Below are 21,485 nucleotides of genomic sequence, written 5' to 3' on the forward strand. Positions count from 1 at the left end.
TGTTTTTACTTAGATGTGGCGTTTTCTTTTACTTTATTTATTTTTATTTGTTCTGGAAAATTCAGGATAACGGGCCTATCCACAATTAGTATTAAAATACAATAAAAATAAAAACAACGAGATTTGGGAATATTTAATTATTCAGTTACGGTAATGAAATAGTACATTTTTGAAAGGCCCGTTCGTCATACATTTTAGGCAAAAAATTATTAATTCAATCCCAAGGCAAAAATCATTGTTAGTGTAGAATCAGCTAACATACAACCAAAGTTTCACTCGCATCGAGTTTGTCACATAAATATTGTCGTCTTCACTTAATCAATTATTCAATTTTTATCGGTATTGCGAACAGGAACAGACTGATTAGAACTGCTTTTTCAAAATTTTTACCACACATGTATGTTCAGAGTATTTTTCGTTAGGGCACTTGGCAAATAAAAAGACCACCTTGTTAAAGTTGGAGGGGGACTGGGGGAGGGGGCTTACCAAACGACCACGGGGGGGGGGGGGGGGGGTAGTAGGAATGAAAGGGATCAAAATATGACCACGTAGTTTAGGAATGGCCCCAAATGCATTTTATTATTTTTGGTATCGCTGAAACTCACAGGGCATATTTTTTTAGGACAAATTTTTTTTCTACAACTTTACCAGAGACACTAGTTATGCCAGTCAAACAAATCGATTTAGCTGAAAAAATATTTTGAATCTCCAATAGAGCACTCTGTGTATATTTAAAATATTTTTATAACCGATACAGTTTGTTTGATTGGCATAGTGTCTCTGGCAAAGTTGTATAGAGAAAAATATTGTCCTTCCAAAAATAAACACGCTGTGAAAAAAAATTTTTTATAAATAATAAAACTTTTCTTCTTGATATCTTCATCGTTCCGGAATTTTTCTTGTAATTTTTATACAAAAGTAATAAGATTTTTGGAGAATAAGCTTTTTCATATTAGTTTTATTCTTTCTCTTACATTTAAAATAAATGAATTTTTTTAGTGTTTTTTTATCGGAAAGATAAAATTACTATCTAAAACTTTGCCGAAGACGTCATACTGATCAAAACACTTTTGGCTCTGACAATATTTGTAATAACAATAATCCTCCCAAAATAGCATTTTAGATAGCTTCTCAGCCTATAGAAACGTCTATGCAAAGTTTGGGCCAAATCAAATATGACAAAAAATATAGAAACTGGACATTTTTTGCCGAACTGCTCAGTTAAAAAGTACCTTTAACTTATATTAAAAAATGCCCAAAAATATTGACAACTTCAAAGTTTACCGAATAGTTAACTTGAAGTTTGTTTTTCTCGAATTGATGAAGATGTCACTTGGTCTAATCCGACTAAACGGTTTTAAAAAAAAATTCAATAACACTGGTCGACAAAAGCGAAAAAAAGTTTCCCTAAAGCCCAAAATGGTTGCCCTTAAAAGGTCTTACAGCTTTTTAACAATTCCTGTGAATTTTGCTGCCTTTAGAGAATATGTACAGAAATGCATTAAAAGGCCGCCGAGTAATTGCTTATCGGATTCGTCGCTTCTACGTTTGCTTAGGGAAAAACTCAGTCAAGTCTTTGGAAGAGTTATCTTTGCTAGGGACACCAAAACTCACAGGAATGGTTGAAAACCTACCTACCATCTCTCATGTTTTCCAGTTAGAGCTCTAGGACAAAACTTGGCTTTTGAATAATGAAAGTGCTATGAAAGAAGGATTACTATTTTAAACATAGTTTCATTCAAACCAAAAAAATCAGTTCAGAAGTTTATTAAATTTTTATTTATAAAGATATTTAAAGTGTGAACTTTAAATCATTTGTATCTATCGCGCTTTTATTACCTGCAATATAATTTATATAAATGGATAGGTATATCCTTCAAGATTATAGTTTTCCATTTTTGATATTCTCGTCATTGTCGGTTTTTCGATATCTGATACCTACGTTACTCTTCGTCAACCAGGTAAGCACCTTGTGATTCAAATTATTGTAATGCTATGTTTCAGAAACATTTTTTAAACTTTTCGAAATTTCGCGAAATTTCGCGAAATTTGGAGACCAATTTCGTTTCCGAAATTAAGGGTTAATTTTGTTTCGTTTCGTTTCGACACCAGAAAAGCCAGTTTCGCACACCCTTAGTGTTTTGTGCATACCTTCGGATCGAGTACGTGAGCGTGACTTGTACTCATTGCCAATCGGTCTTGTCAGTCCTTAAAATTGCTAAACCAACAGACGAAGTTATGGTTGGGACGGCCATCTCTACCCGGACATGTATCATTCTAGTTTCCATCCTAACGCTACCTTACTCCTGAATAGATACAGCTCAGCAACACATAATCATGTTACCAACCATGGCCGCACTGTAGACCTGTTGTGACCACCCTGGACACAGCTCCATTTCTGTGACAGGCCCCTGGTCCTTTAATGAAACTGGTTCCCCACCACCCTATATAGTATATACAGGTCGGAACTTTCAAAGCTAGTGTTTTTTTTTCCACAATGTTTTCGGAGTTCTACGTCATCATTGTGAACCCGAATCAGCCCAGAATTCCCCGTGAATATTTGACTTTTTTCAACTTTGGATAGCTTTTGCGTTCACGTACAAAACAAAACTAGCTTGATGTGATTTTTTCTGTCAAGCGGCATCTATTGGGGGTCAGAAAAGTATTGCCATATGATGGAAATGTCATTGAATTTCATTTTAAGTCGAATCAATCAAGTCAATTTGTCAATTGATACCATGTGGCTACGTCACACTAGGTTGATTCGAGTTAACATAAAAACCTGAGACTAAAACCATCTCCGTACCTTTCTAAATTCCATTGCTCACCACCCACCTTTACTGGTTACCAGGGTTACCATAGACACTTTCATGTTCTACGATTTTCAAAATGCCGAACATCACAGTATATCCGAGTTTTCCTCTCAGGTCGATTGGAATGCAATCTTGGATTCCGTCAGTGCCGAACTCGCCGCTCAAAATCTCTCCAACGCGTTCACTTGAATTTGTTTATTTTTATTTGTTTTTCCGTTTGTGAAGTGAACAATATAGGGTATAACTGCCTTTAATAGACCACTTAGTAGCGTAGCTGCAAATTTTGCAAGAAAAAGTGTAAATATCTAAACTGAATTAAGTATTTCATTATGTATAAACATGAAGTAACATGTTTATTATCTTTTCTGCATGAAAAACAACTAGATAATACCCTTATTTTCTCATAATAAAAGAAATGAATCATCGCTTCAGTTTCTTTTAATGGGCCACCGTTTCCTTATTTGGACCACAACAATTTCCTAATTTGGGCCAGGTCTAAATTAATACATCTCTTCAACCGTAGCCGCCGCTTATGAAACTAACTCAGGCTTACGCACTGAGAGTTCTGGATCTGGATCAACTGTAGACTGCACCCGTTCTTTCGTAATAGGAAATCCTTTACGTGCCATCCAAGTTATCCAGCCAACAATTGAATCCTCTTCCGCGGCAGTCAATGCAGTTTGTTTACCTTTTCGTGGTTTTCCTGACCACTTGCTGCTCGCACGGAACATTACGGTGGATCGTGAAACATTGGAGCGCCTGCAAGCTTCTCTAGTCGAAACACCACTTTTTATTGCTTGAAGACACTCAGTAACAGCTGCTTCAGTATATTTTTTACCAATTTCCGGCGTTTTTCCCATTTTAGCAGCAATTTTATACAATGACTCAATCATAACAAACTTAGGGTAACTATGGTAACTATGATTCGCGGCGTTATTTCGATAAGGCATAAGGAAAACAGTATTATTTCCACCCTTAATTGGGCCACTATTTTTTTCAATATTTTAAGTGTTTGTCTAGTAAAATTTATTGCTTATCTTTTAAAGACACTCTTATCTTACCCGGTCATCGAAAATCTGATTATTTTCGCGCGGAAAGTCTGATGTCAGTTCAGTTTTTGGTAGAGCCATTTCCTATGAAAACGGTAACAAATCATGGCAAACCAGGTAGCTGTTATTGAAAGACATTTTTTGCAGCTTTAATGAAGAATAAGTAAACGTCCGTTGCAACATTTCTAATGAAGAACATTATTGAAGTTGTCAAAGCATAAATCAAAATAAGTATATTTATACTTAGTATATTTATATTTATAATGTGTATTTGTTGTTAAGCAGATCTACCCTAATCGCGATAGATAGGTGTAGTAATTTTTCTGTCATAAGCGCAGTATGCAGTTCAAAAAGGAATTAATTTTCCTATCTCAATCCCATGTAAAATTCAGGCACTGATTCAGGCAATGAAATTTCTTCTGGTAGCTAGTACGCAGCTAGAAAGAAATCATAAACTGAAAGGGAAAAGAAAGTTCACTTGCTGTGAACACTGCTGTGAAGCAAAATGTCACTTGTTCTTATACGGAATAATGAACACTGGCATTATTCAGGTACTGAAAGTGTCAGGCAGTTGGTTGGTCGTCTCACACCCAGCGAGGCCAGATTGGAAGACATTAGCCTACATTCGAAATATTTTTCACGTCATAGTTACCGGAGAAGTTACATGAATATTTTCCACTATCGTTTTCTAGTAGATTCTACGTGATTGTCATTTGAGTTCATCATGGCCTGGTGAGATGAATTATCTTTGAAACTTATTCAGTAGATGCATGCATTTCATGTGAGTTTCACGTAGAATTCATCTACTTGTAAACGACGAATATGCATACCTGAGTGATTTATTACGCAACATATTTTGATAATTTCTAAAACCCGTTTCCTAGCTCACAAAAATTAGAGAAATGAATGAGAATTGTACATTTCGTAAAATGTGATTGCTATCAGATATACAGGTATGCAAATTCGTCAATTCGTAAATGAATAAAACAACATAAAAACTGATAAATATTACGACATTCCCGGGGATTGTTATTGTCCGCTGCAGCTGTTTTTCAGGTAACTTCCACCTTTGAACTGAAGCTGTGTAAAAACTTGTAAGCTCAAGTCTCGAGTTTATTAGGATTTTTCGAAAATTCTTTTAATTGCAAGCCATTCAGAAATTCTGTTTTATGTTCAGAATCAGACAACAGCTTCGCCATTTTGATTTCTGGTTATTTCCGCACAGAGAATTCACGCGATACATCCTGTTTGATGTTGTCAAGTTCATGTAGATGGTATGTGATTAACCATGGTATGCATGAGATTTTCACGTAGATGTTATGTTTGTCACATAAATCATGCAAAATGACAGAAAATGAACAAGTATAGGAACTTTCACGTAACAATAACGTGAAAAATATTTTGAAGACATCCATTTTTGTGACGACAGCGTGAAGACATTGGAGAAAACATGTGAAGACATTGAAAAATCTGTGAACGACCCGAATTTTGCATTAGTGCATTAGTGGTGACCTTGTTTTTGACAGTTTGACAGACCTTTTGCTCGACAGTTTTCGATTTGCCGGAAAGTTTTTTCAGCCTTCGGGCTTCCGGTAGGAAGACATTTTTTCGCGAACCATGAAAAAAAAATACCTGGCATCCCTTATCTCACACCAGATCGCGGTAAACAAGTGCGTTCAAGTATTCTACACTCAGAATAATTTTCACGTCATAATTATCGGAAAAGTTATGTGAATATTTTCCACTGTCATTTTCACGTAGATTTTACGTGATTGTCATTGGAGTTCATCATGATCTGGTGAGATGATTTATCCTATGAATCTTATACAGCAGACATATGCATTTTATGTGAATTTCACGTAGAATTCAACTACCGGTAAAATGGAAAGCATTCGATTATCTGGTAGCTACTACGATTGATACAACGTAAAATTTCCAAATTTTGTTTCCCCAATTCTTAAGAGACGGCAAATAGTTTTTGGAAATTATAGAAATATGTTGCTTGATAAATCGCACGGCCATGCAAAATCGGCGATTCGTAAATGAATCAAACGACATAAAAACGGACAAATATTACGACATTTGCCGGCAATAACTAGTGTAAGCTGCAACTGTTTATGTATAGGAAATTCCTCGACCTTTGAACTAAATCTGTGTGAAACCTGTAAGCTCAAGACTCGATGTCAAATTCGTACGGTTTTTCGAAAGCTCACTATTGGCAAGCCGTCGAGAAATTCTATTTTATCGTCAGAGACTGAATTAGACAACAGCTTCGCCATTTTGATTTCTGTGTATTTTCACATAGAGAGTTCACGCGATACTTCTTCTATGACATTCTGTTTGACGTTGCCAAGTTCACGTAGATACCACGTGATAAAACAAAGTATGCATCTGATTTTCACGTAGATGTTATGTTTGTCACATAAACCATGAAAAATGACAGAAAATGAATAAGTACAGGAAATTTCACGTAACAATAATGTGAAAAATATTTTGAGTGTAGAAAAGAGCAAAAATCATGCGTTCACTAACGTCAGATATCGTTACTGTGCAGCATTCTCAGCTGTCAAAATTCCGTTTGGTAAAAAGGGCAAAATTTCGTGAACCGTTTTTTTTGTCGGCAACAGAGGCAGCCATCACGGGAATCATTTTAGTTTAGCCTCGATCTCGGTACAGGACACACGTCGCGTTTTGTGTTTATTTTTGTGCGCGGTTTAACTGCTGTTTTTTGCAGTTTATGTCCTGTGTGTCTTGCGAAGGTTGTTCCGCGGATACGTGTAAGACCAGCGAAGATTGTTTCGGCTAAGTGCCAAGGAGCAGAAAAAACATCGCCCCGCCGAGGACCATTGCAGCAGAAGCGATCGAAGGTTACTTCGAGCTGCAGGCTAGCCAAATTTTGATGTATTGCTACTCTTGCTTCGACTCCATTTCGACAACTAAAGAGCAAATGTCGAAAACAAACATATGGCATGAGGGGTGTTCAGGTTTTTTTTGGAAACACGATAAAAATGATAAGGCAAATTGAAGTTGACCAATTTTGGTCCGTATCAGGGGTGAAAGACTGAAAAGGATTCAAAGTGTTTGAAAAATGATTTTGCAAGTTATAATCGCGAAAATACCGTCCCAAATCTCGTCTGATGGTTATAATATGCCCAGAATAACAGTGCTGCTAAAGAGCATAAAAAAGAATAATGATCACAAAAAAAGCCCTCAAATCCAATCACTTTAAAAATCCACAAAATGCACAGAAAAGTTGAAAAAGTTTAAAAATCCACGAAATGCACAGACAAATCCACAAAATGAACAGAAAATCACCTCGAACGCTTTCATTTGGGATTTCATAAAATATATCTGAATATCATAAAATATATCTGAAATCTCCGAGAAAAAGCAATCGTGAAGAGCTAGAAAAGCGAATGACAGGTAAACTCAAAAACCCTGTAAAAGTTGTAATCGACCTTAAAATTACTATGTCAAATGCAAATAACGAAAAAAGATTTTAATCAAATAAAAAAACTAAAAACGTAGATAAAATGGTCGATATTTTTTGGCAGAAAATGCAAAATTCAATTAAGAAGAGCCAAAAACGCTTCAGAAGCCCACAAAATGCGAAACAAAATTTTAAAAAAGCATTGAACCTCTAAAAATGTTTCCAACGGTTGAAAAACGATCACAAAAATCAACTGAAAATCACCGACAATTCTGAAAAAATGTCAAATTTGGCAGAAATTCTTGAGATAAGAAAACATCAAAAGAAAGCGATCAAAGTAATCGCAAATTCACGAAAAAGGCTTTATCATTCAATGAAAATAGGGTAAGAGCACCGGTTTTGGCCAAAGTATGTTATGTATGAGAGATATTTGTCCTTCTTCCTTCGAAAAATATGTAATTCAATAATTTCAACGGGGGAATCGGATGAAATTGCTATATTCTGCACTAACAATGAGTTTAAATAATCAAATCATGTTGTACTGTTTACTTATTTTCCAATCAAAAAACTTCTCTGGGCTCCTGTTTTGGCCATAGCATTTCTAAATTGGCCACTTGGGTCTCCTATTGTGGTCAATTCGCGAAAAAGTTGAAGTGACACGAGTTTATCTTATATTTTGACTTTATCATATGGATATATTTTAACAGCAGAAAATCCTCGTTTTTGAACTAACCAAAGGGCCAGTATATATAATAATCAAACTAAATAATGATATTATATTGACACATAGCTAGCAGGGCAAAGTACTTCAAGTTAGAGTTTGTTTAAACTTAGTGGGATGTTTAATAACACTGACATTACATCATCGACCTATAATAATTTTTCGTCTGTCATTGATCTACATTAAAAAGCTTCCGCTCTTTCCTTTTTCACATTGAAACTTTTTCGTGTTTTTTGCTAACATCAACTTCGGTAACTCAAGTGCCATTCATTATAGTCAGGTTAAGGTTGAGAATCCGAAGCGTTAGTTTTGGTAAATACAAATGAAGTTATAGATTTGTAAATAATCTGAACAATCGGAGACTTTCTATTTCCAAACCAGTTTTGTAGTTTCACATATCTCATGCGATTAAAATATCAGCCCGAAAAACTCTATACATTTCATGTTTTGCATAAACATCAATACGTTACCATGGTTTTGTTTACATATGGCCAATATAAGGACTATGAATCATGGAATTGCAATAAAATGTGGCCAAGAATGGATCAATGATCGTTTTTGGAAGCTGTAGGTAATTTTGATATTGCAGAGAAAAATCACACCAAAATGTCTCCTTTTTTATCCATGTGCTGTAGTAAGTTGTGCCTGATGCTGGTAACAAGATTTGTTATAGAAATGGGCAAATTTAAACAAAGTTATGCTCTATGAAAAATAGCTTGCAAACTACCTAAACGTTAGGCTGTATAGTGAACTGGAGAAAGCATAGTTAGTTCCTTTATTGAAACTAAAATACGCATATTTATTTGCTTAAGTTTGTAATAGTTTTATTGAATAGTATCAGCAGATTCAATAGGAGACTTCGAATTAGGAGGAATCTGAGATACTTTTTCATAATTATCAATTTTATTCTATCATGGCCAAAACTGGTGCTATGGCCAAAACCGGTGCTTCTACCCTAACACAAATTTCCCAAAACTCCTTATAAAAGACGGTTTGATTAGATGAATTAATTGTTCAAAAAAAAATAGCACGGCGCACATTGGGACGAAATCAGAAATAGTGAGACATCGATATTTATGGCGATACGCATAATTCTTTATGTCTTCTAGAAAGTTTCTTCTTACATAGTCTCTTACGTTCTTGTAGAACACCCAGAGGAGACCCATGTTGCTTGGATACCCCATGGAATGGCCGATAAGCTCAATGTACAGCCCAATCACAATCCACTCCAGGCAGTTTACATATTCTTTGAGATTATTTAACTCACATTATAATTTTATTGTAGGTACATTGGATAGGGTTGAATTCGCTTTAGTTGACGTATTGGGTTTTGATTGAATTTTGTGTTAAGCCTAGTACCAACCTGTTACCTAAATACCATACTTAGAAAAGCTGCCAGTAGCTTTTGTTTTTGTCTTAACGCCATCACCAACCTGTCTGTCACCTGGTCGATTTCTCCCGACACGGCAGAAGCCAATCAGCAAAGGTCGACTCATTCCACGGAAAAGGAAAGTGTGATGAATTTCTCTGCGAATTATTTGCAATTTTCTCACAATAAAATAAAAAACACCTGCTCATCTCACCCCTCCGCCGTCTCGTTCCGTCCCGTCCCGTCCCGACGACGGAACCAATTTTAGCTGACGTCTCACGCATTTGGCAAATAACGACATGCAAATAAGTCAAACCAGACAAATTGCTTATCTCTCGTACCACCGCCGCCGTCGTCAAGCATCATCCGATAGTGTCTCGACACGACCCACGAACGACGTTGCCATCATCTTCTCTACAGCCAACAGCCGGCAGCTCAGCTACTTACTTAGCTTCTTCACTAATGTTGCTGTTTTACGCTGCTGGCTGCTGGCTGCTGCTGCTGCCGATATGTTAAAGCCAGGAAACTTGATTTGCTTACACATGTGCTCGCGCGACTCCGCGGTAGGAGAGTGCAATGTCATTCATCAATTGCACACCGCACCCCGGAGGACCGGGGTGGCGTCTCGGATGGATTGCGGAACACGCAAACTCAGGCGGAATCGAGCGTTGACCACTTTTCAATTCCTCACTTACCAACCGCGGGGTGGCTGTTCCGGGGGTCCAGAGGGTACTTAGCCTCGCGGTTAAGGCGGCTGATCTCGGTGGTCACTTTCGCAAATTATGCATCGAGCGACCAGCAGCAGCAGCTGCTGCAAGAACAGGACTGGCATGTTGCCGCGAATTAATGGATTTGACATACCTCACAGCGGGAGGAACGACGACGGCGTCGGCGTCAGCGATTTGATCAAGGTCGTTTTGGTGTAGCGGCTCCCAGTCTCGCAAGGTATCCGATTGCCTTGAACTGAGACGGTTAAGCCGCTCTGACTAAGCGGAGACTTCGTGCACTTGTTTCTATCATGGATACTTGACCTGAAAATAGAAAAAGGAAAAGTATCATAATACAGACGGGCGAAGCAAAGCCAAATTACATCTGGCGCCGGATAATAATACTTTTTTTACGACCATTCCTAATTGATTGCTTAGGTTTGGTTTAGCTGGTTCGGCACAAAACAAAATCAACATTTTTTTCTCTCCTTGTTCCATTAAAATCAGTGTGCGAAATACACAAACAACATAACTGCGCTTCTCTACGCCCACACTCTTTTTGTTTCTGTGTTAGTTTTCTCCTAGCTAAGAATTGCTACACAGTTCTTATCGAACGTTAGCGATCATTTTCTGACTTAAATATCGCCCAGTAAGCAGTACTTCTGATCGTGCTAAAGACGCGTTAACTGTTCCGGTAGTCAAATAATTAGTCATTTCTTCGGTAAATTGTTAAAAAGGAATTGATCGTTTAAATTTTTCTGGTAAGTACAATTATGGAAGTGAAAATGTTACTTTTAACGTTAACTGACAAGCTCGGAAAAAGACGGACCGTTCCGTCATTAACGAAAGCACCCGCGAGAGATAAGAAGTAGGGAAAAAAATAACAGCTAAGCCATATGGCGAAAAAACAAGCATGACAAAAGAATCCGCACGTTTCGAGAAATTCGAGAAATTTTCCCTACGTACGGAATCGAACAAAGTGCCGATCGCCCGAAGCGAAGGGGTTCCCATCCAGCAGCCGAAATAAAAGAGAAACCTGCCTCCCCCCGTCTCCAGTATGGGGGGGTAGGCAAAAGGAATAAGGCTGGCCTTCGCCGAAAAAATATCATTCAACAAAATCCAGTCACTGCCACCGCCGTGGCCGTGGCTTTTGCTTGCGAGGGATTTTACGCCGATTCACTTACTTACATTTCGGTGCATTTTCGTGAGTTTGATTATATCGGAGTTTTGCATACTTGTAATTCAAGATAAACAATTGTTTGGTTAGAGTTTCGTCTAGAATTTCTACTAATCAATGTGACGACCATTACGTTACCTCTAATTTTTTGTGCTATTGCATCTTTTTATTCTCTCACAGAAGGCTATGATGCAAAAATTTTAGAAAAAAGAGAGGTTACGCACATGATAGATCATCAGACCAGTATTTTTTGAAGAAATTCGGATAAAGTGTGATTAAGGGGTAATATCCACCAAATGCTCAAAAAACAAGGCTTTTTTCATGATTTTTGCCCTTCTCCTAGAAAGGTATAGCAATCGCTTGCAAAACCGAAAGTATAAAAGTGCTCCAAAGGGCCGAATGGCATATATCACTCGACTCAGCTCGACGAGCTGAGCATTTTCTGTATGTGTGTGTGTGTGTGTGTGTGTGTGTGTGTGTGTGTGTGTGTGTGTGTATGTGCAGATTTTTATTCTCACTCACTTTTCTCAGAGATGGCTGGACCGATTTTCATGAAATTAATTGCAAATGAAAGGTCTCGTTGCCCCATAAGACCCTATTGAATTTCATTGTAATCGGATTTTAGTTTAGAGGTTATGTTTAAAAATGTGAAAATCATGAAACATCAATATCTCAAAAACTACACAACCGATTTGAACAAAATTGGTCTCAAAAGAACGGGCTACCTAGAAAACCCTTAAGTTTTGAATTTCATAAAGAGTGAACTTGTGGTTCAAAAGTTATGAAAAGAAACGTGTTCTGAAGACTATTCAATCTCACTCATGTTTCTCAGAGATGGCTGTACTGATTTTCATAAAATCATTGTCAAATGGAAGGTCTAATTGCCGCATAAGACCCTATTGATTTGTTTTGCAGTCGGACTATTACTTTGCCTGTTATGTTTAAAAATGTGAAATCCAGCTATGCAAAGGAACATATTCCGAAGTCTACATGGACTCACTCACTTTTCTCAGACATGGCCGACCCGATTTCCACTAAATTAGTGTCAAATGAATGGTCTAGCTGCCTCAGAAGACCCTATTGAATTTTACTAATCGAACTGTAACTTCATTTGTAATGTGCCGACTTGTGAAAATCACGAAACTTCATTATTTCATATTTCATCGACATATGTGGCCTCAACATAATTTAAATGTGGTGTCGTACTATTTTGAACGTTCCAAGTTCATTGATTCCTTGCGGTTTGTTTGAAGTCTGCAAATGCACGACGAATCAGCCATAGGATATGATCAAAGTCAAATAACAAATCGTTTGGAATGATTGGTTTTATCGAAATGACAACATCCTCGTCTTTTGGCTTCTGTACATCGCCTTAATTCTGAATATATTCATATTGGGTGGTATTCTGTCATTATCAGCAAACTTTCTGGCATCAATCTGACACCGGAAATACCCATATTGGGAGGTATTTTTGGTTGTTTTCCAGAAATTAAAAGTGGTCGTCTTCAAATTCAAAATAGTGTCCAGAGTCAATGTTTGGTTTCTATGCATTATCACGTTTACGGAAATATCCATATTGAGTATTATTCGGTCATTTTCGACTGTTGCCAATAAGTTGCCATTTAGCAATTCAAAATGGTGCCTGAGGTCAATTGTTAGCTCCTTGCATCATTCTGATTCCAGAGATACTCATATTGGATAGTATTTGTTTATTTTAGACTGTTTTTCACAAACTTGTAGTTGCCATCTTGGATTTCAAAATGGTATTTAGAATACTGGTTAAAGAAAAACTCATATTGGGTGATATTTGGTCACTTTGGACTGTTTTTCAGAAGCCGAAAGTCGTCATTTTGGACTTTGAAATTGCCTGTGAAATCAATTTCTGTCATCTGGGCGTAATTCTGGTTCCGAAAACATTCATATTGAATGGTATTTGGTCATTTCCGGCTGTTTGCCAGACACCGGAAGTCACCATCTTAAAATTCAAGATTGTGTCTGTGATCAATTTTTAGCTTCTGTGCATCTTTCTGGTTCCAGAAATACTAATATTTAATGGGAATCGTCCATTTCAGGCTGTTTTCCAGAAACCGGAAGTCGCCATCTTACAATTCAAAGTATTGTCTGAAGTCGATTTGTGGCTCCAGTGCATCATTACGGTTCCGGAAATACCCATATTGGGTGGTATTTGGTCATTTGCCGCTGTTTTTCCGACACCGGAAGTCGCCATTTTGGATTTCATAATGGCATTTGGAGACAATTTCTGGACTTTGAACAGCATACTGGTTAAAGAAAAACTCATATTGGGTGGTATTTGGTTATTTTCTGCTGTTTTCAGAAACCGCAAGTCGCCATATTAGAATTTAAAATGCTATCTGTGGTCGATTTTAGCTCCTGTGTATTATCCTAGATCCGGATATTATTATATTGGGTGGAAATCGGCCATTTTCGGCTGTTTTCCGAAAACCGGAAGTTGCCATCTTACAATCCAAAATGTTGTCTGAGGTCGATTATAGAACATATTTGTTACCACTAAAAACATTCACCTGCCAATATGGTGCCATTTAGTTGATTAGTTCGCGAGATGTGCAAAAATTTGTGAAGAAACATGTACTTCCAGAAGAGGGAGGGGCGTCAAACCATTATGGACATATTTGTTACCGCTAAAAACATTCACGTACCAAATTTGGTTGTATTTTCTTGATTGGTTCTTGAGCTGTGCGAAATTTGTATTTTATTTTCATGGGATCCCTCCCTTATAGAAGCGGGAGTCGGGTTTCAAACCATTATGTACATATTTGTTACCACTAAAAACATTTACCTGCCAAATTTTGTTCCATTTGGTTGATTAGTTCTCGAGATGTGCTCAAATTTGTGTTTCATCCGACTATTATGGACATATTTGTTACCCCTTGAAACATCCACATTCCAAATTCGGTTTCATTTGCTTGGTTTGTTCTTGAGTTGGGCAGAAATTTATGTTTCATTTGTATGGGAAAAGGGGGAGGGGAGGGCTCTCAAACTATCATAGGAACCTTCATCGGCACCAAAAACCCCTACATACAAATTTTCACGTCGATCGGCTCGGTATTTTTTGGGCCTATATGAATCAGACAGACAGACAGACTTGACTGCAGTTTTATATGTAAAGATTACAACATCAATATTTTAGAACCTAAAGAATGAATATACATTTATTGGATTGAAGCGTTCATGTAAATCTATTTTTACAAATAAAAAATTGAATGAGAAAGGCTCGGTCTGACCGCTAGGTGGATTAATTTAGGTTTTTAAAGGACAGTTGAGATGTAAGGTATATAAATAATATATCATTGGATTGAGCAACTCTTGCAGAACAAAAAAATATTTTTATTGATATTTTTGTTACAAAATGGCGGCTGTGCAGGGATTGCCGTGAACTGCTTTTTTTAAAGTTGTCCCGCGGCGAGCAGTAGAAGTCGTGCCCCACCAAAACAATTTTTTTTCTTTATCTGCATACGTGTCGCTAGTGAAGTACACATGATTATAATTTTAGAATTTTTCTTCGCAAAATGGCAACGGTTTGGAAAAAAAGTTCCGTTTCGACCAAAAATCGACTTTGATTGTTAATAACTTCAGTTGGTGTTAATCAATCGCTAAAATCGTGTGTACTTCACTGGATAATAATTTTTTAACCCTCAGTCAGCTATTCCTGCGCCGTAAAGTTGTCCTTCCTTGTTTTCCTCTTCTTCCCTTGTTTTGTCTGATGTAGGGCTGCGCCTACCCTCTTTCGCGATATCAGACTTTGACGAAGTTTGCGTCCTATCCCACACAAAACTCGCACATGTTCGGTCCAACGGTTAACCCAAAACCATGATTATGTATTAGAGGACAGTTGAAAATATCTGCATCACCGCATTTCAAACAAGACACAAGAATCTAAAGCCCAGTCCACGCTTGCTCGACTGTAAAATCCGCACATCACTACACTGGATTCTCTTTTTACGCGATTGATGCGTGTGCGCAAAAAAAGAATCGCGTAAAAAAAATCGCGTAATTTGGAGCAAATCGCATAAAAAAAAGATCGCGTAGTTACAAAATCTTTCGCTATGTGGAAAGTGTGTGTGTATGTGTGTATGTATGTGCATGTGTATGTATGTTTGTGTGTGTGTGTTACATCTTGGCTCATAAACAATATTTCCCATGTCACATATCGCGTAATTACGAGAAAATCGCGTAAAAGAAATCGTGTAAAATAAAATCACGTAAAAAAAAGTCGCGTAAAAATAGAATTCAGTGTATTAAATTTTTTTTACACATTCCTAATACAGAAAGGGCAGTAAATACAGCGGAAAATGTATTAATCAGTAGCCGAAATCCCTATCAACATCGCTATCACGGTTTAAATCAGAAGGTTTAAATTTTTTCGCCAAGATACTAACATACTGTGAATCGACTTTGAACGCATGGCGGTTACGATGGTGTCGATTACTAATTTTACTCCGGGTTGCTCTGGTACTTCTTCTTTTACTGCCTTTGAGGCCACTGTACACCTTGTCTCTCATATTTAAGTACTTTTGAATATAATCACAGTTCAACAGTATAGAAAAACTCAAACAGAGAACGTACATTATGAGAACGGCTGATCGACTAAACCAAGGGAAATCGTGAGTAAACTCACTTGATGTAGCGACCTCTATACTGCAAATTTGAAACACGATATCGATCATAGGTAACTTCTGCTAGTTTATAAAACCTAGAAATAGAAATTAAAACGAGCATCGCAAAAATAAACGAGAAATGTTATTTTGGAGCATAAAAGTTGTTCGGTAAAAATTGATTTAAACGAACTTTGAGTTTAGATCTGTGCTTGGGCGATGTAGATTTTGATTCTAGGATAGTTTTAGCATGATTTCGGCCAATAAAAAAAAGTTAAAGGGTATGTGCTTGAGTGCACAAACGTAGGTTTGACGTGGGACTATTGTGAGTGTGAAGATTTAATTCTGCCATAGCCATAGTATATAACACACACCAAACGCACAAATACCAAACACAACAATCCATGAACACTTCACAAAAAAACACATACACCTTTTATAAACCATAGCATACAAACTAATAGGAAAAATAATTAACTTGTTGCCTATAAAAGTATTCTGTCATGAAAAAATTTACCTCGGATGAATGCATTTTTGCACACACATACACGTTATACACACACGCGCTATATACACACACTACTCACAAGCACACGCTCCTCAGACACACCCACGCTACTTAAACACACACATACACACACGCCACTTACACACATACACGCACACAAGCCGCTCACACATACACACACACGTCACTCACACACATTGACACACACATTCAAACACACACACACGCATTCACACACACGTCACTCACAACACACATTCACACACACACACAAACATTGACACACACACACACATTCACACACACACACACACACGCGCTAACGCTACTCACACATACACACGCTAACGCTTCTTACACACACACACACACACACACACACACACATACACTCACCAACGCTACTCAGATACACACACTTGGTATACGACACACTATACCTATAAAAATTACTATCGGTAGCATCCAAACGGCTTCCAAGTCTTCCAATGGTTTCTTCCAACGGCTTCCAAAGGTCCCCAGCACTGTTGTCAACTGTACAGATTTATCTGGAAATGTACAGATTTTCTCGGTTTTTCCGGTACAGATTCTGTACCGTACAGATTACAGATTTCGAGAAAAAGTACAGATAAGTACAGATTTTTTAAATGGTTAGAAATGATTAGACAAAACTTTTTTACCGACTCTGCAACAATACAATGAATGCGATCTTGCAATACACGCACTTAGAATTTACTGCCAAATCTCGGAAATTCGCTGCCGAGGCAGCTGTTACATTTTTTCGTAAATCTCGATTTTTTTTTGTTCACACAAGTAAATCTCGATTTAACCAAACTGAAATGTTGGCACAAAATATCCGAAATATCGGTAGTGTTGCTGAAATATGGGTTTCATTGTTTGGCTGAATTTTCAGGAGATTGAACCGCAATGGATCGGTAATATGCATTACTGAGCCCTACTTCAAGTGTGCAAGAGTTTTGTTGACAATTTGGATTTAAAACTGAGTCACCGCAGTCACAGTTTTCTCTAAACAATTCGCGTTAAAGCTGTTTTTATAAAAATATAGAAAATAAAAACTGGGCCAGTGGTACAGATTTTGGTACAGATTTTTCCCGGAAATAGTACAGATGAAAAAGATTTTTGTAGCTCCCAGTACAGATGAATATGTGGCAACACTGGTCCCCAGTGCCGATCACTTCCAGTTACGGGCTGTATTCCAACAAAGATACCTGAATTAGATATTACCACTGAATTACCACTGAAGAAATATTACCACTGGTGGGGTCCAACTCAGATCGAAGGAAAGCCGAACCGTTCGCTTTGACGGTCGACCAGGGAATGAGCGTCTCTCAACACGAAATGTCCTTTTATAGTGTCACTCAGTGTGGGGTGGGGAACTTGGGTGATTGGGGGAAGAACCAGGGTTGCCAATGTTCCAGTTTAAACTGGATTCCTCCAGTTTTTTTCAAGTGATCCAGTCAAACAGTTTATTCCTAAAATCTTCCAGTTTTTTCAGATATTTGCCAGTTTTATCCAGTTTTTTATCAAGCTCCGATTTGTTTTCGGAAATATTTTTAAAACGGAAATTTTGTAGATTAATAAATTATTATGACAATTCTTAACACAGGGTGGCGAATAAATTTTCAAAATAAAGTTCCCTGATTTTTCATGAAATTTAACATCAATTTCCCTGATATTTTTCAGCATTCGGCACAAAAAAGTACAACGTAGATCAACGCAAATCCGAAATCACAGTGAATAAAGTATAATAGTATATGAAACCCAACAGTAGATGTCCCGAATTAATCTTTTGCGGTGAAAAAAATCAGTTTTTGCACTAAAAGCCGCTCAAAAAAATTGCGTCTTGGTTTGCAAAATTTTCCCTGAATATTTGTCAGTTCTCTGATTTCCCTGATCAAAAAATGAATTCCGTAACATTCTATGATTTTTTCAGGTTTTCCAGGTTTTCGACAACCTGTAACAGCATTTTTAGTATACCATCTTCTCGCACGGAACACGGTCAAATAAAAGCCGGCATGACATGGTTGAGATAAAACCAAACAAATAGATTTTACCAGACCATAAAAAAAATCTTCTATTTATTTTCTGTTGCGTAGCAGTGAAAAAAATGTTAGAGGACTTAAATACCAAAATATAGCGAAGTCAGAAATAATTGAAATTTAAACTTCACTGATGTAACGGAAGGAAATGTTGCGTTAATACTTTTCTTAAATATAAAAGTAAATGGAAAAGCTCTATATCTTAATTTTGAGATAGATTGATTGCGTAATTTCAAATTTTGTTGCTGTTAGAGGAAATTTTTCAGTCCATAATTTCAACAAAATGTAACAAAACAAGACAGTTCTGATTAAAATGAGTAATTTTTTGCGAAGAGTTATCTCTTAAGATCCAAAACTAATACTGACTGGGTTCAATCCCCGTAACAGAAAAGCTCCTTCACAATCTTTTTTTCCTTTTCTCTAAATTTATTTGGGATCCAGTTTTTTCTTCAGCCTTATTCCAGTTAAATCGAAAATTTTATTGGCAACTCTGGGAAGAACCAATCACGTGGAAGCATCTCTGCTTTCTTTCTTCGTTGTTTACGTTGGGTGATGAATGCGATGCCAATTGGCTGGCATTGCTAGCCAATGACTGAATGCGTGAAATCATTTCGTCTATGTTTTTGAAGTCTGCGTTAGGGAAATATACCAATCGTATGAAAAATGTATGTGGATATTCGACCTTCAAACTTTCCTGCAATTTTCACGGAGTAATAAGAAAATTGTAACTGAAATTATCATGTTATACTAGTCTTGTGTGTTTTAGCTTTCCAACGGTATATTAACTATTGAAATCGGAACAGTTGTTAGAGCGCTATTAGCATCTAAAATCTTCCATTCCGCCAACCAAAAACGTTACATGTTCAATCCAGTTTTCCCAGAAGGTATCTTAGTATAGTGAAGAAACCACCATAATGCACGTCAAAAATGTCGAAAAAATTATTTTTGGTGGATATTACCCCTCTGGCTATAATGACACTGTAAAAACTATAGAAAAAAAATTCAAAAATCATGACTTTTTATGCTCAATTTACCTCCAACAACAACTCTGGAAACAGCCATAAATGATTATCTACGGAATCGTGATGATTTTTAGGGAGCGGCAATCAACTCCAGCCGCTATTTTTAATTCTGGATGGCAATTCCCGATTACTGGTGGTCAAATACCTTCCAATCTTTTAGAATCAGGATGATGCCCAAAAGTCAGAAATCATTTGCTGGAGCGATTTAGAATTCCAAGATGGCGATTCTGGTTTCAGAAAAATAGCCTCAAGTATTTGCCAATAATTCCAATACTTTCGAAAATGGAATGCGAGACGTTATTTTGAAATTCGGAATGGCGACTTACGGTTTCTGGAAAACAGACCAAATCTGCCGAATGACACTCAATATGGCTATTTCCAGAACTAGAATAATAACCAGAGGCCAAAAATTAACTCCGCATGCTATTGTGAAATCCAAGATGGCGACTTCTGCTCTCTGGAAAATAGGTCCAAAATTGTCGAATTGCACCCAATATGGATATTTCCGTAATCGAAATAATGCACACAAGCCTTTTTTTGTTAGGGAATTAGAATTACGTTGTCCATTGATGTGAACTTTTGTAATATATCCCAGTCAATTGCAATACGTGTCCCTTTGCAAAATACAATGACCACTATTGTTGTGCGTGGTCAGGTACCTGCACCGACACGCTCCCAGTCAGGTAAAATATGGTTTATGAAGCCACTCACCTTTCCAGGATTCAAAGACCACATCTCTTTGGGCTGTAAGAAGCCACTGCCAAGAAGCCTTGATCTGCGTTTAAATAATGCACCACAACTGCAAAGCAAATGTTCCGATGTCTCGCGTTCCGTATTACCAAAGCGACAGATATCATCCTGAACCCATCCAATGTTCTTTATCTACTACTACTCTTTATCTACTCGGACAGTGCCCCGTTACTAGGCCGATATATGTACAAAGAGCTCTTCTGTTGAGCTCTAGGAGCTTTTTTGAATGGTTTTCGTTTGGTGTTATAAATCTTTTAGATTGGGAACACTTTTTGACATCCAACCAATAATTGGTTGGGAGAATCAAAAAGTGATAACCAATTATTGGTTATCACTTTTTGATTCTCCCAGTGTTTAAGCTCCATTTTCACTGCACAGTTTGATAAACTGTGATAAACTGTGAGTTAGATCCTTGTTTTGCAAGTTCGTCTGCCCTTTCATTCCCACCAATGTCGCAATGTCCTGGAACACAATACAAATTTACTGAGTTTGTTTGACACAGCTGTCGCAATGTGAGAATACATTCCCAGACAATCTTGGATGTACATTTATAAGCATCAAGTGCTTTCAGCGCTACTTGACTGTCAGAGAAAATACAAATATTTGCATGTTTGTATTTTCTAGTCAGACAAACCTACGCACTTCAAGGATTCCAAAAATCTCTGCTTGAAACACTGTTGGCCAGTGTCTCATTGCCACTGAAATAATAATTCCAGGGACCATTTTTGGTCTCAAGCCCCACTTTCTTCTAACGGTTTTGGAGCACAACCATAATGCACTGACCGCCGTTGATTGCATAGTCAAGATGTGCATTCCAGTTTAGCTTGGCATCAAGGATAACTCCTAAGTATTTAACCTGTTCACTGAATGGAATTTCTACTTCTTCCAGCTTGAGAGTTTTAAGATTGAATTTCCTCTTTCTAGTGAGAGGTACGATTACAGCTTTTGACGGATTAATGCTGAGACCCTCCTTTATACAACAAGACTGGGTATACTTCAGAGCCTCCTGCATTCTTTCCGAAACTATGTTGTCAAACTTTCCTCTTACCAAGATGACTATGTCATCTGCAAAGCCCACAACTTCGAAACCTTTTGCTTCTAAGCTTTTGAGAAGATCGTCCACCACTAAAGACCACATAAGTGGCGAAAGAACTCCTCCTTGCGGACATCCTTTCGTTGCCCTTATCGTGATAGATGAACCTCCCAACTCAGAAGTGATTTCTCTTTTTGTAAGCGTTGTATGAA

The 21,485-nt window shown here is 37.4% G+C and overlaps 1 protein-coding gene across 2 annotated transcripts in view; it reads left to right on the plus strand.

Annotated features, from left to right (window-relative positions):
• LOC129720598 (apolipoprotein D) overlaps positions 1–21,485 on the plus strand; it is a 45,371-nt gene that overhangs the window by 17,903 nt on the left and 5,983 nt on the right. Inside the window, exon 1 of one of the 2 annotated variants that reach the window (XM_055672089.1) lies at positions 10,724–10,850. The exons of the other annotated variant lie outside the window; for it this stretch is intronic. The gene's annotated coding sequence lies outside the window, so the exon portion shown is untranslated. Of the gene's footprint in view, positions 1–10,723; positions 10,851–21,485 lie in introns of those variants that run through there. 2 annotated transcript variants of the gene reach the window in all.

Source organism: Wyeomyia smithii, chromosome 1 (genome assembly GCF_029784165.1).
Source record: "Wyeomyia smithii strain HCP4-BCI-WySm-NY-G18 chromosome 1, ASM2978416v1, whole genome shotgun sequence".
Lineage (NCBI taxonomy): Eukaryota > Metazoa > Arthropoda > Insecta > Diptera > Culicidae > Wyeomyia > Wyeomyia smithii.